We start from the raw sequence: 15,045 nt of genomic DNA on the forward strand, positions 1-15,045 counted from the left end.
GAACAGATCTCTTTAAAAGTTGGAAGGGGAGTTGCAGGAATTTTGGGGTGCTTTGTGGGGTTTTTCAGAAGGAAATAAAGATGTTTTACCTTTTGTGGGTTTGAAGGTAAAAAACTTTTAGCTATGGATTGGAACGCAAAACCTGTTAACGGGTTCTCATCAGCCATCAGAAAAAAAAAAAAGAAAGAAAACCCAAACCTCCCCCTCCCCAACATTTTATACCATTTCATTTATGATTAGTAACTGAGTGGTTAAATGGCTTGGGTGGTGGGGCAGCAATCTGCTGGGTATTGTCCACAGAGCTGACACAGGGGTCAAAAAATCTTTTTTATATTATTATTTTACCCCTGTCAAGTTCTCATTCGAGCACATGGTTTCTTTTTTGTGGTTTCTCACTTCAGCCCAAACTCTATGGAAAGAGCAATCCCAGCTGAAGCACCAAGGTGACTAAGCATTCCTTAAGCAGTATTACAACATTCAAACCTCCTTAATAAGGGCAGTGCAGGTAAGCCAAGCTTAAGTAAACTCAGCCTTTCATAATTAATGTCTGCAGAGTAGGAAGGGAAAAAAAAGAGAGCCATGGCTGATGCTACAGAGGCCAGGATTTGCCAGCAGAACTCGGAGGTGAGGAGCCACAATTACTGCCTGAGGACACAGAGCCCACCCACCCTGCAAGACCACCAGTACCTGCAGCTCCACTTCACCTGACAACAGGCTGAACTCAGGACATGGAACAGGCAAATGCAGCCACCCCAACACCCAGGTATTGCCATGCTGGCTTTGGTAGCCACACAGGGACACCCCAAACCCAGCACTGCTGTCACCCCACACACTGCCAGCTGCGTTCACACATTATCAGACACCAAAACCAGAGGGGGAAACCATCCTGGACGGGGCTCCCACAGGCCCAGCTGGCTTCTCCCTGTGCCCTTCCACACTGGCATGCCACTGAGACTCTAAACTTTTTGGGATCAAAGTCAAGAGCAAACCTCCTGCTCCAAAGTCAGTGCTGCATCTCAGCACAAGGGTTTTGCCCACTGCCTCCAAACCCTCATGGCTTCCACATGCCAGAAAGTTGCCCAGTCTTTATTCTAGCCTTCAGATATAAACTAATAATAAATAATAATTAAAAAAAGGAATATATGCCTGGCCTCAGGTTTGTAAGGCAATTCCCATGTCTTAGGTAACTACTTCTTGGGGTTATCTCTACTAAAACACCAGGAACTCAGCTGAGCACACCATACAGTGAGAGTCTGATAAATAGTGTACTTTTTAATTTCTTTAAAGGCTTTTATCTCAAAAGGTGGGTTTGCTCGAACGTTCTAGCTTTCATTAGCTCCTCTGAAAGAAACACCCTTCCCTCCCCAGTTTCACAGAAATACTGCATTCTCAGACACACAAAATAATTTGGGTCCTTTAAAGCTAATTGTAATTACATAGTTCAGCTAAATAATTAACCAATTCCACGCTGCTGCACAAAGGAAACAAGCAGTACAGCTTCACACAGCTTGGAAATTAGAACATCAGTGGGTTTGTATACCAATATTTTCAAGTTAGCAAAATATGCCAGCAGTTATAAAAATGTTACACTTCAATAACACTCGCCTCACATTTATAGGCTAAAGAGCAAGCTTTACACATCTCATGAGCAAATGGCATTTTTTATACTTGCTGTTAAATTTGCAAGCTATTCATGCATAAAACAATTCCACAATTTCAAGGTCCTCCCTTCCTGTTTAGAAATGATTCCACAAGAATAGTTCATGCACAGCCAGGATTCCAGCATCTCCAACCCAGCGTGCTGCTGGGATGAGAAGGGAACACTCAGACAGCACCAGGGCTGTCAATACATGTCACAGAAATGCAGCACAGACAAAATCTTACTTACTTTGGAGGCCCAGGGCTGCAGACAGTTGGCGTAACATCGAACAAGAAAAGCCATTTCTTAGGCTGGGGGAAAAAAAGTTTCCTTTCTCAAATAAAAGCCACAGGGGGGTTAAAAAAAAAAAAAAAAAAAGAGAGAAAAACCCCTTCTGCTTTCTCTTTAAAAATCATAAACCAAAGCAGCAAATGTACATATATGCAACTTCTCAGGCTTGGATTTCACACTGAATTCGATTACAGCTTCCACTAGATCTGAGGAGTTTTCAGTATTGCAGGGAGTTAGCAGCAGCAGCAGCAGCAATTCCTATAAAAACGTTCCAGTTTTAACAAGCACATAAATTCAAATCAAAATGTTTCCTAGCTTTTCAAATACAAATGTCCATACGTTCCCCCAGGCAAGAGGCATGCACCCAAAAAGTGCCGCTAAAACTGAATTAATTCAGAAATGGATTAGAACTGCAGGTTAAAGCAACAATACATTGAAAGGCGAGATATGAATTCTTCAAATTTCTTTTTTTCTCTTCTAAAATGCATTTACAAGTGGCTTATCTTCAGGTCCACTTTTCAGAAACTTCATATTCATATCGTAGATGAAATTTTGCAAAGGTTCTTCAGCATCTTAGGCAATTCAGGAATCCCACATCCTGGATATTAAAGTTTCTTCTTTATACTCTTGTCCATCATAACTGCAAAAATTGAATTAGCGTCCGGACCGTAGCTCCAGGATATCTGCTCTAACAGGTTTGCACTGTGGAATGCATTAAAAGCCTCTGCAATACAAACCCTTTCCTCTTTTGCAACCCCCCTCCTTTTTTTTTTTTTTAATGCAGTTTACAACTCTGCAGTGTTGCTCAGTATTCTAATGCCTCAGTCAGATAGCACGGCTAATCCACGCCTAGCTTTGCCAATTAAAACATTTCTGTAATGCCCAACAAAACAGGACGTCCATGGCTACAGCAAGGCTGACTGCCCGAGTCCTAATTCCTACTATCTTTGCTTTGCTTCTCAGCAGCTCCCTCAGGAGAAGCTCCCATCGATTGGATGCTCCGCAGCAAGATGAAATATCTAATAAGGAGGAAAGAGAGTGGGAGGGGAACGGAGCTAAAAGGATGACATCACCTGTATAGAAAGCCTTTAGAAACTGCATTAGATCAATTGGCTACTGGATCTGCAGATGCAGCCAACAGAGCATCTTTACTGACCTAATATAAACACACATATCAGTACAACAACTGCTCAGCAAACACCCCGCTCCACAGCAGCTTTTATATCATTTTAGCATCTATTCATGGATGTGCTGGAACTCTGATTATTCTTCTTTTTCTAAATCTTTTTTTTTTTCAAAATTAATCACATGCATCTACTAACACTTTCAGCAGCATTTAGGTGGATTATTTCTTATCTTTGCACCCAAATCTAGAAATAATTAAAATAAATATCTGCAGCTATTCACATGCACACACAGATACACACCCATCATCAGCTCACAATAATTTCTGCTTTTATGTATGTGTGTCACACAAGAGCCTCAATATTTTTATCTCATCCTATACACTCGTTAGGAGATTTTTGTCTAAAAAGAAGTCAATTTCTTACTGAAAGGTGATGTTTATAATCCTCATAATTTTAAGGGTTTTCAAGCTGTCTTTAAAACTTTTGGTAGGTGGGGTTTTTTTCCTCCCTCAATCAAGACCGATTATGTCTCTAACCCCAACTGCCTTAATTCTGCAGTAGTCAATTCAGTTTTATGATCTCTTTTTTGCAACTAAAAACTGATATATCTGCAAGGAGCTTAGTGTCTTGGATGGCAGCCCAACGTGCTGGAGAGCTGCTCCGAGGAAGCACGTCCGAGATCCCACACCTTTGAGCCGGGTCCTCCACAATGCTCTCGGTTCCTAGAAGGCAAATGACTTCTGCTACTGCGCAGGGGAGGAAAGGAGGGAGGGGACAGGGAGGGGGACAGAGGCTGCTGGCTCTGTTAAAGCCATTATTTTGTACTCTGGATCATTTACTTCATCCACAAGAAGGTGCACTCACTGTTCCCGTTTTCCCCCCTCTTTGGAAAGAATTTCCACCGCCGTACATCGCATTATTCCCAGTTTGCATCACACTCTAGGGTACTTCCCCAAAATAAAACTATCCCAGGATGGCCACGCTTCCCATGCTGCCAAGGGGTCCCTGGTGGCAGTGAGGGCCAAAAATCCCTTTTTTTTCTTTGCTTGCTTGCTTATTTTTGAATATTGAATCAGGCAGTTTGAGGCAATCCACAGAAAGCTCTTTTCCATCTACTGTGCCAAGGGACATGTGGAAGAAGATTCTCACATTTTTGAAGCCAAGTTGTACCAACAGGACACCACTCTCCATCTCAAACCAGCAGCTCCTCAGCAGTCATCCAAGAATTGAATTCTTCCCAAATAATCATAGAATCATAGAATATCCTGAGTTGAAAGAGACCCATGAGGATCATCAAGTCCAACAGTTATGATGGGAACTGCACCTTAACTAAGAAAGACCTTACCCTGGAGCCTTCTTTGGTCTTAAAAGAAAAAAATTGGCATCAATGTCTGAATTTACTCAACCTCTATCAGACAACAAAAATAATATGCAGCAAGGGTCCATAAACAGTACTGGGTTTAATTTGTATTTAAACATAAAGGACAATCTGAACTTAATTCCTGAGCTTGCAAAATTTGCAAACACGAAGTCTGATTTTTAAAAGCTGAAAGCATTTTAATTAGAGTTTTACAATGCACTACAGAGCTATACAAATAGCTGTTTCTCTTACTGTTTTTTCAGTACTGAACAATAGGCTGGATATGTCAGCTTCATCTTACACATGACTGTATTGTGCCTTTTCTAATAATTTGTTAAATTGTATTTAAAAGCACCTTAAACATCCTTAATGCTACAGAGATAAATCTTCAGCAGCAATGAACACCCAAATACTTTTATGCTATGCTACCTATATTATAATTAGCATGATCACCATTTACCTCAAGGAGAAAAGAAAACCCACCCAGCCAAAGGAACCCTCTCCCTGCCTGCCTGCCCCCGATAGCTGTCGGGGTACATCTCCCCCTCCCTCTGCATTGTGCAGCAAACCCAACCCACCGCACATTTTGGCACGGATGCCATATTTTACAAGTACTGTAAACACCAGCTCAATAATGGGAACAAAATTCTATTTCCTTCTAGTTTTTGCCTTTAAGTGCAGATGACATCATCCCTGTGGCCGTGCCGCCAATGAGCGCGCCGGGGGTCCCGGGGGGCTGCAGCGCAGCCCTGCCCGCCCAGCCCCGGGCGGGGGGAAAACCTGACCTACTTCCACACCCCGGCTTTTGGGGCATCCCCCCCCACCCCTTTCTGCTTTCATCCCTTTCTTTATTTATTTTAACACATGCCTCTCTGCAGCCCCGGCTCCCTGCAGCACAAGGCTGTGTTTTTATAAATCGTCTGTTTAATGACAAATCTCAAAACTGGAACAATTCTGAGATGAAAAAAAAAATCTGATACAAAGGTTTTGTAGTGATCACAATCAAAATACTTGTGAAGGGCTGCAGCACTGAGCAGAATCACAGTCAGAAAATCTCCAGTCACATTTTAAGGTAGAATCCAAGTTTTCAGAGAATCTTAGGGAAAAAGCAGTCTGCAATCTCTGAATTAAAGGTGGTCTTTGTTCCTTAACACTGATTTATTTCCATGCTGAAATACCACTCCATACATTTCTCTGCATCATTCCCTTTATCCTCCCATAATGCTACCTGAATCCTCCTGACTGTTAACCAAATCTGCCCATTCTAATTGTCTAAGAAGAGTAAGTCACTGAAAAATGGGATGTTTTTAAAACGATAGTAAGGCCTTCCATAATTTAAAGGCTAATTTAAACGCGTGTTCAGTTCAGCAGGATTAGAGCCCTCTCTCATTTAAGGACACCACAAATGCAAGTCCTGCACAGGCAGGGAGAACCCACAGCCCCCAGCAGAAGGTACCCCAGGAACAGCACAACTTGATCAATGAGAGGGAGAAAAGCCCTTTGTGCAGGGCCAGCGGGGAGGAGGGTGATGGTCTCAAAGGCATCGTGGCCCTGGCTGATGAGACAGGAGCCAGCCAGCTGAGGGGCCTGGGTCTGCAGGCTGGGCTTGAGGACTCCTGTCCTTTTGTCCTCAGAGCCAGGCGGCTGCTGACGCACTGTCCCTGCCACGCTGTCCCTGCCACGCTGTCCCCGCAGTGCTCAGCCACCAGCAGACACCTTCCCTTGCCACCCCCATTTTAGTCCAGCACCTCCAGTCACATCCTGACTCCAAGCCCATGGTGGGGGCTGGGGAAGGAGACTGGCTGCTCGAGAAGTGATCGGTCACCGCTCACACTCTGGCAAAGATATTTCAGGCTAAAATAATTCATTTTAATACAGTTTTGTGAGCGGGAATTGCCGAACGCAGTGCCATAATGCAGAAATATTTTAGCATTAAGGGCACCTTCATCGAGAGGTTATTTCCATAGATCTGAGTACTTTAAAGCTTTTTGGACAGGCAGGCAATGGGGAGTGAGGGGTTCAGGAGGCAGAGCCAGCTGCAGCCCCTGCCATGCTGGCACAGCTCGCTGGATTCGGTGTCACTGCCATGCTGCTTCCAGTTCTCCCCACCACTGAAATTAAACACCATAAATGATAAGGGATAAAGAAAAGAGAATACAACCCTCCACCCTCTTCCTGACCCTTTTAGGAAGAGGAGGCAGGGAAAGCAGCACCCTGGGCTCCCCTTCCCCTCCAGGGTGACATTCTGTGGTGCCATCGCATCCCTACGTACATCACTTTCCACAGCAGCTCTCGCTAACAGGCTGCAGAAAAATCCTACCCAAAGATCTGTAGGACTCATAAGTAGTATGAAAACACGATCCATCCTAAGGGAAGGAGCGAGGGAGAGGAGGGGGGGAGCGGGAGAGGGAGGGCAGAGACTGTCATCATCCCTGAAGTGATGTAAGCTTCTAAATATAGCACCAGCAACACAGGAGGAACAATAAAAAGGCACCATGGATTGGATTTCTCCGTCGCTTTCGCACTACCCCGACCATCTTTTTTCAGCTGCCGCGTTAAGCAGGGAAAGGTCATCTCCTACTTGCAGCGACTCAGATTTATATGGTGTATAATACTTTCTTAAACATGTTTATAAATTGCAGCTCTCCCCTGCAGCTCTGTCTCGGCACACACGCTCTGCAGAGCCGGGCAGAGCATGATCCGCATGGCAAACAGGGATAGCAGTGGGGGGGAAGGGGGAAGCCCCCTCTGCTACAGACTCAAAGTTCCTTGCTAGGGTTTGAGCTGAGCTGATTCACACCACGCTCCTCCCTTCCTGCCTGCCATCTCATCTCGGCACAGGGTGGGGAAGTCTGGGAAGGTATGCAACCCAAAAATCCCTGGTGATGAAAAGGTAGGGATACCAACCACATAAGGTCAGTTTGTGGGATTGAATCCACCCAGAGACACTGAAAGGACGAAATCTCTAATATCCCACGGCAAAATTTTCCAAACACGTTCAGAGTTTTGCTCCCTAAACACACCCTCAATCTAGTCTCAAAACTGACATCACAGCCCAAACCTAACACAGACCTGGCCGTGATTTCCTCATCTGCCACCAGCCTGGGAAGCCAGGAATACACAAAGCCTACCAAGATACATATCTTCTCATCCCCCAAAAGTTGATATGAAAGCCAATACAAAATACTGCTTTTTGTTCCCCCATTTATTAAAATGTTAAATCTCAAGTTAAACCAAACAGATTAAGACTATTTAGGACATAAAGTACCAGCACACCTCTCACAAGAAAAAAGGTCTCTGATTAAATGACCTTGAGAATAATGCATTAAGTTCACAGAAGATGTTAAAAAAAAATCATTAAAATGCCACTTCCAATATTTCTTCTGTCTTTTTTCTTGAAGATTAACACTAAACTGGACACCTGCAGGTAGGAAGTGGGGAGGGATCTGACTCCTCCTACCAAATTTCAAAATTCCCCTCTAAGCAAGGGTGACTTTGAACAGTCCACTCTCATTAGCGGTCAGTGCATCCAGCTTGACGAGCATATGTGACACGAGTACCATCACAGGCACAGCATCTCATGGACACTGCTGTCCCAGGAATAGTCCTGTGTCTGGGAGGAGTCCTACCCTGTGTCTGGGAGGAGTCCTACCCTGACAGACTTGCCTGGGCTCGGGCATAACTTCATGCTCAGACAGCTCTGCTGTCCCTGGACCAGGCTGGGACCAGCCCGGTTCAGTATCAGAGTGAACAGGTATAATGGGGTGGGTGAGGCACTCGGGGTCTCCAGATCCCAAGATGTGGATGCCCAGATCAGCCACGCTGGGGAAGCACAGCACAGACCCTAAAGCAGCTCTGCAGGGCTCCCCTCATCAGGTGGAGCATCACAGTGCCCTGATGCCCAAACTTTCTCATTTTCTCATACAATCCAACCTTATGACCTTTAAAAATGGAAAGTTGAGTATGCTCTGAGAAATTTTTCCCCACCATCATTTGGGGTCCCTTCCTCCACTGAGGGCAAAACAGCAGGAAAAGCCCAGCTATTCTCACCTAGTGAGAACTGATCTTAACAGATAAACCAAGGGGGTGAGCGTGATGCCATACCTGCACACCACGATGACAAACCACAACTGCTAACCAGACTTGAAAGAAAACAAAACCAAAATCATACAGCCAACACAAGCATCGTGGCTACATTACCTCAAACTAAAAACTTCATCATATGAGAACAAGACTTAAACTCAGTGATAGAATGCAACTCTGCCTTGCAAGAACAAAGTAAGGATCAATGAGGAATTAAGACAGAGCGATGGTATTCAGTCAAGTATTTTATCTGTCAGACATATCCCTATTAAGAAGGATGCCACATATCAAATATAAAACTACAAATGCTGTTAAATGTCATTAGATAGCAATCAGTTCTATGCCAAAACCAAAGATACTCTTCTAGCTATTCTCTTGTACAGGCAGTTGTTTCCATGCCAGGTTTTTCCAAGGAAAACAGGGCACCCAAATGCTTCCATTATGTGCTGACATTTTCTGATGGTGATTTTTATTGGAAACTGCTCAGGATATTCCCAGTCTCTAAGTTGGTCCATGAGGCTTACAAAGAACATGTCTAAGTTGATATGATTTTCCATATTCTAAATCAGAAATCCATTTTACCTTGAAAACAAAGTTGAAGACAACACCATCACAGCCCTTTGAAGAAGTCCTTCAGCATTATACGACATTCAATCCAACAACTCCAACTTACAACCTTACAATGCTAACATAAAAAAACAACCCTTCACACGACTACTTCTCTCTAAGGCAGGAGAAACCTAAACCCAAGTGAAAGGTTGAGTTGGCTACAAATGAGAATACAACCAGGCTGCTCCTCTTGAGTAGAGCATATTGGACAGAAACAGCCCAGATGGAAGACAGGAAATGAAAACCAGCTCCAAGCACGCCACCATCTCCCTGCACGCAGGCAACCAGCTTGCTGGCTGCTGCCCTGTCGGCTTCCTGCAAGAAGCCACCCAATATGTCACTTCAAGAGACTGAAACAATGTTAAAAACAAGGATCTGACAAAGAGCTGCAACTCAAACACGAGGTTTTTAAGTCTCCAAGAAGACTGAAACCCCTCTCCCCAGTACAGAGCACAGTTCTACCACCAACCCCGAGCGACGCAGTTACGAGCACTGGGCAAAACCCCCACGCATCTGTCTCAGCCTAGTTTGCCTAAGAGGCTGCTCATAAAGAATTAATGGCTTTGGAACTGCCACCCAGCCCCTCAGGGTCCATCAAAACAGAGATTAACTCCCTGATAATGCTATATAAAAGATTTTCTCAGACATCTTCCAAGGAACTGAGTTAATTTCTACCACAGTGTAAATTTGTCTATGTGGTAAAAGGAGGAGGAAGGAACAGATAACTGGCTGTTGTGTGGAGAGCACAGTAATAAGGACTTGAATTCTTGCTTGTTGGGGTGGCAATTTGCAAAATATTTAGAAGTTTCGAAAGGTTCTTCTGCCACAAGCTGGCACAAGAGTACATCCCTCCCACAGCACTGCCAGCACCAGCTCAGGTCAAGGGCTGAGCAGCTCTCCAGTTTGATGCCAGTTAATGGTGTCAGATGATTCCCCTGCGAAGGACAGACTGTGCTCAGGATCTGCTTCCAAACAGTTCCAGGCTTCCTGGTGAAAAGTGTTCAGTTGTACAAACACTGATGTGTTTGGACTGCAAGTAGGAAATAAATGTAAAAATATCCACAAGTTTTTCTTGAATTATCACAAACAAGTGCAGTTCTGCTGCTCTGCTGAGCAGGGGGAGGAAAACACACAAACCTGCTGCAGGACAATGCTGGGGTCAGGGGGCCCATCATCACCCCAGCACATGAGGGGAGAGCAGCTGTACAACTTAGTGCTCATCTTACTCGAGATGGAGAAAGGTTTAAAAATGCAGTCTGTGAGACAGGAATCATGGAACAGGCTGGGAGGGACCTTAAAGCTCATCTTGTTCCAACCTTTCTGCCTTGGGCAGGGACACTTTCCACTAGATGAGGTTCCTCCAAGCCCTGTCCAACCTGGCCTTGAAGAGCAGGAAAGATGGGTAATCAGCTGCATTAGCAACCTCCCAGTGCAGCTCTCCCTAACAGCAACTCAGGACCTCGTTCCAGGACCGAAGCCTCAGCCTGGCAGGGCAGGACAGTGTGTGTCCATCTGTCCTGCAGCAGAATGATGTCACATCCCAACATGGTGGCATCACCCACCACCACAGGCTCTCCCACAGGCCACGGGAAGGGCTGTACTCTACAGCCAGCAGCCAGATTTCAGTAAATACAGGTGCCTGCTTAAAATAAATCCCCCCTAGTTTCAGTCTGATGTAGTTTCATTTGTGCATCACTCTGAAATGCCGTTACACAGCTGCACATGTCACCTCCAAACTGAGGTGATTCCTGTAATTCACAGTTTATATTTAACCTGCTTGTCAAGTTTGTAAAGTCTTCAGGGAAACTCCCAAAAGTAAGTTTTGAAAACCGACTGTAAGTTTACAGATAAACTGAAGTTGACATGCTGCATTACGTTGTTAGTTTAAAAAAAATAAAATTTTCATCTGAAAAACCCAGGTTTTCACCAAAGGGCAGTATTTTCATTAAGTATTTTCATATTTTGTACATAGCCTATTCAAGTCATCACTCGTTGGAAACTGCAGACGCTCATTAATTGGTTTGGGAAACACCAGTGGCCTATGGAAATTCCTTGGAAGATTTTTAATGCACGGCACACTTTGAGGATTGGTGTTTTGCTAATGACCACCATAACCAGCGGCAGACTTTCAAGGAGCCCTTGACAGTAACACTGCTGACAAAACGAGCAGACAAAATCAATATGTAAAATAAAATATGAGCGAACATGCATTTGGCAATTCTCCCCTGGCTCTCGAAAGCAGAGGGAAGAGCCCGAGGGCAGCTCAGCAGAGCAGGGCGAGCTCAGGATGCCGAGCACAGGTTCCCATGATGGATGCCAGCAGGACCCTGCCAGAGGTTGTTCCCAGCTCCACCAGTGAAGCAGTAGAATCACAGAATCACAGAATTATTAAGGCTGGGGAAGACCTCTGAGATCATCGAGTTCAACTGCCAGTGCAGCACCACCACAACATTCACCATTAAGCCATGTCCTCAAGTGCCATATCCACATGTTTTTTGAACACTTCTAGGGATGGTGACTCCACTGCCCTGGGCAGTCTATTCCAGTCTATTCCAGTGCTTTATAACTCTTTCCATGAAGAAATTTTCCCTAACATCCAATCTAAATTTTGCCTGGTGCAACCTGGTTTCCTCTCACCCCATCACTTGTTACCTGGAAGAAGAGACCAATCCTCACCTTGCTACGAGTTCCTATTAGATAGCTGTAGAGAGTGAGAAGGTCCCCCCTGAGCCTCCTTTTGTCCAGGCTGAGCCCCCCCAGCTCCCTCAGCTGCTCCTCAGCCTTGTGCTCCAGACCCTTCCCCAGCTGTCTGGCCTGGGAAAGACACCTCTACACCATTCATGCCTAAGCACTACCTAATTCACTGGCTCTTCCCCCACCCACAAAGCCCAGCCTAACAGTGATTTCCCCCCCAGAAAGGCGGGGGTTCCATCCCTGTGCCCCTCCTCTCCCCGGCAGACGGGGCGGATGCTGCACCCGCACCCACAGCAACCCACAGGGCCCACGCAGGAAGTGAACACGCTGCAGACACGGCTCCTTCTCATCACAGGGGCGAGGAAAACACTGAAAAGGGCAGGAGTTCAGTGGAGCTGCAGCCAGTGTCAGCACACACGGGGTCCTGTCCTGCAGGGTGCCTGGCTAACGGAGGCACAGAGCTGCTCCTGAGCCCCTGCGAGCTGGGATCACACCAGGCCACACAAAACTAGAGATGGAGACTATGAAAAACCTGCTGTTGTACAAACAAGCTCAGGAAGAAGGAAGCTGCAGCATCTCGTTGCATTACACACCACCTCCAGGCAGATATGGACAACATCAATGTCTGTACCCTCTGAGGGCACTGCCAGACCATGGATTTCAGCAAAACCTAAATTCACCTTCGATTCATAGAATCCCAAAATGGCTTGGGTTGGAAATGACCTTAAAGACCATTTAGTCCCAAGGTCCCTGCCATGGGTAGGGACACCTTCCACTAGCCCAGGTTGCTCCAAGTCCCGTCCAACCTGGCCTTGGACACTCCCAGGGATCCAGAGGCAGCCACAGCTTCTCTGGGCAACCTGTGCCAGGGTCTCCCCACCCTCATAGGGAAGGATTCCTTCCCAGTATCCCAATGAACCCTGCCCTCTGGCAGTGGGAAGCCATTCCCCCTTGTCCTGTCCCTCCATCCCTTCCCAAAGTCCCTCTCCAGCTCTCCTGGAGCCCCTTTAGGCACTGGAAGGTGCTCTAAGGTCTCCATGGAGCCTTCTCCTCTCCAAGTTGAACAATCCCAACTCTCTCAGCCTGTCATTAGTCAACGAAGTTAAAATTCTGTCGAGCATTTTTTAAAAGCATCAAAAAGAGGAAGTGTGGACATAAACTCAGTAAAAACCAATGAGCTGCAAAGAGAACCATCTTCCAGCTCAAGCAGCACTGATTTCAGCCGCTCACAGATCAGCCACAGCCTCATTGAAATTAACTGATATTCCAAAAAAACAGAAGCCAGCGATGCTGTGCCCAGGTTTGGCAAGAGGCAGCTGGAGACATGCTTTAAGTCGGTCTTAGTTGGTTTAGATCAATAAAAGGGACCATTTCAGCAAATTTACCTGCTAGTTAAAAATAGATTATAAGAGACCCACAGTGTTTCACAGCATTTAAAAAGGAAAGGATTAGTAATGGTAAAGCACCTAATGGGTTTGATCCAGCATATTGAAATGTGACTTAATTCCCTCCAATTGTGAGATCCCCCATGCTACCTCCAGCCTCTGACAGGATTACATTAAGTAATGATCAAAGAACAAGAAACCTGCCACTCAAGCAGTCTGCAGTGACAGACTTCTCTGAAGATAAATGCTTCTACAAGGCTCCAGGACAATTTTTACATGATGCAAATATTAAGATACTGCCCGTAAAATGCAATATTATAATAAATCTTTTAAACCTCATGATCCTCTTACAGGAGTTTAAAAAAAAAAACCCTGCATCTCTAAGAAAATGGATTACTAGTAAAGTTTGGTATCAATTTCTTTATTCTGTTCTACAATGAACTAACAAGTTAAAAAATTCAGTATGTTGTCACAACTCTACAGAAATAGGCATTACATCATATGTACACTATTTTTAGAGATACAAATAATCTCCATTTTAAAAAATATCACTGAGAGAACTGTCAAAAATATATGTGGGTAATAAATATGCAGAATAACAGAATGGTTTGGGTTGGAAGAGACCTTAAAGATCATCTCACTCCAATCCCACTGCCCTGGGCAGGGACACCTTCCACTATCCCACGTTGCTCCTGGGAGCCCTGTCCAACCTGGCCTTGGACACTCCCAGGGATGGGGAGTCCACGACCTCAGATTACTGACCACAGCCATTAATTAGAAAAAAAGATTTGAGTTTACAGGTTTGAGAGTCACACAGAAATTCTTAAACCCCGTTCGGTTTTGAACACTGCATGAATTATAAATGCAAAACTTACTATCTCAGGTTTTATTTTGTACTTGTGAAGATAAATCCTTGAACCATTTACTTTTCTATTACTTGATCCAAGACAAAACAGCAATTTAATTTTTATAAAGCACCAGAGAACTACCATTAAACTATTTTCTTTAAAGCTCTGTCATAAAAAAGTCATCTGCTGTTAGTCTGGTTGCAGTTTTTTAAGCACCTGCTGCATGGGCACAGAATTTTGGGACATAGTTTAACAGAGATGATCACAATTACTTTCTTCTTTTGTAATTAAAAACCACGGTTGCATTATTGATTGGGTTGAGAACTAGACTAAGAATAGAAATGACTCAGTATTTATCTCTGCTGTGATGACCCCAGCTCCTGGATGCTTATCACCACAAAGAAATGCAATCAAGCTAACAGATCAGATCTGAAGCAAGAGCAGGCAGAATTAACACCAGTGGCACATTTCTTCCTAATCTGTTCATTTGGAGCAAGAGTTTTTGCCAAATATGTCCAGCCCCACCTTCCCTCCCCCACTCAGGACACCACTGCAGAGCTGATGTGGGAGATGCAGAGTTATAAGAGACAAAAATGAAGGCCAGAAATGCCCAGGGATGAAGAGATGGGATGGAATCACGGGGATGCTCAGACCTGCCCCAGGCACACAGAGCTCAGGGCTGTCACCCCCCAGACAGAGCCCCCTCCTCAGCAGCACTGCTGCTTGGGATCCTGAAAAAGGATTTGCCAAACACACATTTATCCTCAGATCTGCCTGGCTTGCTGTGCTGCAGAAGGGAAAAAAATCCCAGCACCAGCAGAACCTCAACACAGCCATGGAGCAGCCAGGAGGGGCAGGAGAGCCCAGGCACCAGGAGAGCAGGGCTGGCACTGCCCACACTGGCACTGCACAGACAGTCACATCACTGGGGAGACAGAAACAGAAATACAGACTTGCTCGGTTTGAGGGAGCAGAGAGAGCACTGTCAGCATGTGTTCACTGTGTTTTA

The 15,045-nt window shown here is 45.1% G+C and overlaps 2 protein-coding genes across 7 annotated transcripts in view; both read right to left on the bottom strand.

Annotated features, from left to right (window-relative positions):
* RAPGEF6 (Rap guanine nucleotide exchange factor 6) overlaps window positions 1-15,045 on the bottom strand; it is a 118,142-nt gene that overhangs the window by 57,995 nt on the left and 45,102 nt on the right. The gene's annotated exons all lie outside the window — the stretch shown is intronic.
* Window positions 7,232-15,045, bottom strand: part of MEIKIN (meiotic kinetochore factor) — a 144,919-nt gene continuing 137,105 nt past the window's right edge. The window contains exon 15 of the transcript XR_007905618.1: window positions 7,232-7,243. The gene's annotated coding sequence lies outside the window, so the exon portion shown is untranslated. The remainder of the gene's footprint in view (window positions 7,244-15,045) is intronic.

The sequence above is a fragment of the Manacus candei genome, unplaced genomic scaffold (genome assembly GCF_025592945.1).
Source record: "Manacus candei isolate 608988 ecotype Guabito, Panama unplaced genomic scaffold, ASM2559294v1 h1tg000037l, whole genome shotgun sequence".
NCBI lineage: Eukaryota > Metazoa > Chordata > Aves > Passeriformes > Pipridae > Manacus > Manacus candei.